This window comes from Hevea brasiliensis, chromosome 17 (genome assembly GCF_030052815.1).
Source record: "Hevea brasiliensis isolate MT/VB/25A 57/8 chromosome 17, ASM3005281v1, whole genome shotgun sequence".
In the NCBI taxonomy this organism is placed as follows: Eukaryota; Viridiplantae; Streptophyta; class Magnoliopsida; order Malpighiales; family Euphorbiaceae; genus Hevea; species Hevea brasiliensis.
Window position 1 is genome coordinate 52,797,240 of NC_079509.1, and position 4,127 is coordinate 52,801,366.

Below are 4,127 nucleotides of genomic sequence, written 5' to 3' on the forward strand. Positions count from 1 at the left end.
TTGATCAAGATAGAATCTGTTCCTCTAAGTAAATAGAGATAAAATCCTATGTTCATTTAGTTGTTCTTAATGTTTCAAGTTCCTGGCCAGGACAGATAGATTTATTCAGAAAAGAGTTTCTGATGAGAAAATCTTTTTAATCAAGAACTGGAATTAAAAGAGAACATAATATTTATAGCAAATAGAGTTTGACATAAACCATGACTCCAGCTTGAGTTAGGATTTTGTAACAGAGAGATTCTAGTGCATGGTAACATATGATTATAGGATCATTTAAGGTAAACCTTATTACTAATTGGATGGCCATGGCATGCTATACTAGGTGTTAACCATGGTCTATGAGGTTCATAAAATGATTTAGAGAAATCATTTATGGTAAGAAAGAGTTCTGATGATATTAAGAGTTGATATCATATCGCATTGTCAATTAGTGATGAGCCTAGTAAGTCACACACATACACAAGTTATCACCTAATTAAATATGATTTAATTAATTAATTAAAGAGTTTAATTGATTAATTAAATAGGTTTGGTTTGTAATTAAATTGCAAAGTCCCTAGCATGACTTGAAACCAAATCTAGATTATTGGATGTATAATATAAGTTAAATTTATATTTAAAGTGTTTAAATATGAATTTAATTAATGAGAAATTAATTAATAGAGATTAATTAATTAATTTATATTTGATATAAATTAGAAGAAGAAAAATAATTATTTTGGGTTAAGAACTCAAAATTAAGACACAGGGGCATTTTGGTCATTTCACAGTGTGACACGTGGCACCATGAGATGGTGACACATGGGATTACATATAAGCTTGCCAAATATTTTTTTTAATTATGTAAGATGATTAAAATCAAGATTAAATATAGGTTTGACACTTGGCACAATGTGATTGGGTCACTTAAACCTAGAGCTAATAAAAGGGTGACATGTGGCAAGGGTTTAATGTGTTAACCTAGCTATATAAGTGTTGTTATGAAAAAGAAAAACAACTAGCAGCCACTCCTCTCCTTTGTCACGCCATTTTGAGGTTCTCCATCTATTCTTCTTCATCTCTCATCAATTCAAAGAAATTAATCATCAATCTCTTGAATTAAGAACAATAGAAATTGTTTCTAGTGTCATGTTTATATCTCTAATCTCTTAAAAGGCAGAATTTGTTTTTCTAATTAATAGAAAAAGCTTTAGAAGCTGTTCAAGGGCAACCATAGGTGTTCTTGGTGTGGACAAACTAGAGGGGCAACATTTGGTGTCCTGAATACAAATCTCAAAGGCGCAAACACGCTGTAGTGCATCAAGAGGTTAGTGTAATCGTTCTTGATTTAATCTAGGGTTCTAAAATTAATCTGATTAATTTTTAAAATCTTAAATGGCAAATACAGATCCAAAAACATATTAAAAGAGTTTTAATATGTTTTTTATCATTGAAATCAAATAGATAAAAATAAATCTTGCATGATGCATGTGACCCTAGGTGAAAATTTTGAATTCAATGGTATAAACTTGTGTTTTTCACGCTTCCGTTCCTTCAATTGGTATCAGAGCCACTATATTTGCCATTTAGATTGATGTTTATATGATTTAATTTTGTGTTTGATCATGAGATCAAAAGTTCATTGCTGGTTGCAAAGCCAAGGTGGCGGCACAAATGATGAACACCATGGTGAGCATGGTTGATGCACCACAATGGTGTGCAAAGGTAAATGGATGGTGAATGTGTAATTGTTGTATGATCTAAGATTCATTTTATGTCTAATTAAATTGTTTAATTAGAATTTTTATCACACAATTAAATTATGATTCAAATCAGAATTTTAAAAAATTGTTTGAATGTGATTCAAATCTGAATTTTAAAAATTGTTTGAATGTGATTCAAATCTAAATTTTTAAAGTTGTTTGAATCATATTTAAATCTGATTTTTTAAAATTGATTGAATAAAATTCAGATCTGATTTTTTAAAAAATGTTTGAATGTGATTCAAATATGATTTTTTTAAAAATATTTGAATGTGATTCAAATATGAATTTTTAAAGTTGTTTGAATGTGATTCAAATATGAATTTTTAAATTTGTTTGAATGAGATTCAAATCTGAATTTTTAAATTTATTTGAATCATATTCAAATCTGGATTTTTAAGTTGAATATGAGATATTCAATTTAATTTAAGTATGTATGTTTTATTTAATTGTTAAATAGTGATATGCATGATGGATGATCATGGACTATAAAAGACCAATGTGATTGGATTTATTTCTTTTATGTTTCTTTGGGATTAAAAATTAATTAATTTTTTTAATTTATTTTGGGCATGTATTATTAAGTTTGTAATAATTTTTGGATTGTAATTTCATTTATTTAAGTTCTTGCAAATTCGCCTTGGTATGCCAAGGATTACTATGTAATATTGGATTGCAAGAAGTTCAGGGAGGTCAAGAGCATTGGTGGGACCAGTGGGAGGAATTCAAGATCAAGTGTTGATTATGTACTCCTTTAGCAACTCTTGTAAAATGAATGAATGAAATGCACCTAGGAATGCCCTGATTCAATTCTTGGTGGCTCAGAATTGAATCCCTTAGAAAGTCCATGATCATATCATATTTATTGCTTATCCATGAATGCATAAGATGTATGGGAATGTATGCTATTATATGATATATGCATGCTAATTGGATAATGTGCAAAGTGAGACCTTAATAGTAATTAAAATGACCATAAAATCTTCCAAACAAATGATTAAGTTGGAAATGCTATAATTAAAGTAATTATAACATAGGCCCTCCATTGGGGCAATTATTTTAAGAAATTTTAAATAGTTGCATAAGATGCAATTAATTTAAGAGATTTTCTTAATAATAATTATTAAACATGAGATGTTGTAAATATGTAAATAGTTTGGTGGCCAATATTGGATGTACCTGAGGACATTAAAATTATTTGCATAATTACTGGCTCAATGGGATCAACTTAACTAATGCAAGATAAGTCAATAATGGATGTACCTGAGATTTTGAGCATTAGGGGCTAGGTAAAGGATTGAACCTCACATGAGATGTGATGGGCAAGGAGTTGCTCACTTATAGTTTATTGTAATTCCAATAATGGATGTACCTGAGGATGATCAATAGAATTATAAGAATTCAATCACCCACTAGAAATCCATCCAACTAGGATTTCCATTTTCTACTTTGGAAGTGTAGGATTCGCTAAGTTAGTGGGAGGACCAATTTGATTAAAAGACCATAATCATTTTGGTTAATTACATGATATATTTACTAATTAATCTGCTTATTTTCTGCAGTTAATTTTCTGATAAAAATGAGCACAGAACAACCACTACCATCCAATATCCTTGCAAGCATACTTGATCGCAATAGGTTGACAGGACCTAATCTGTCTGATTGGCTAAGAAATTTGAAACTTTTCCTGAACCTTGAACATATAGGATATATTTTAGATTCAAATGTTCCTGGTCCCTTACCTCCAGAGGCCACACAAGAGGAACATGAAACTTTGGATAAGTGGAAAGAGCATGATATGAGAGCTAAGTGTTACATGCTTGCTTCCATGAGTAATGAGTTACAAAAGCAGCATGAGAACATGTTGAGTGCAAGTGAGATCCTCCTTCACCTACAAGAGTTGTATGGTGAGCACAACAGGAATGCTAGGTATGAGATATCTAGGCAGCTGTTCCGCATGAGGATGTCTGAGGGACAGAATGTTGGGGATCATTTCCACAAGATGATTCGGCTGATTGAGCAGTTGGAACATCTTAACTTCAACATGGATTTCCAACTACAGACGGATTTGATCCTTCAGTCCCTTCCTGAGTCTTTTGGGAATTTTGTGACAAATTTCCATATGACTCAACAGGAATGTACCTTAGCTGGTTTACTCAACATGCTGGTTATTGCTCAAAAGAATATGTCGGGCAATAAAGGAAAAGAGGTAGCTTTGATTGCATCTTCTTCTACTGGAAAGTCCAACAAGAAGAAGGGCAATAAGAAAAAGAAACCTCAGATTCTTGGTCCTTCCAAGAAAATAGCTAAACAAAAAGGGAAGACCAAAGCTGACAAAGGTAAAGGAAAGTGTTTCCACTGCCAACAGGAAAGTGTTTCCATTGC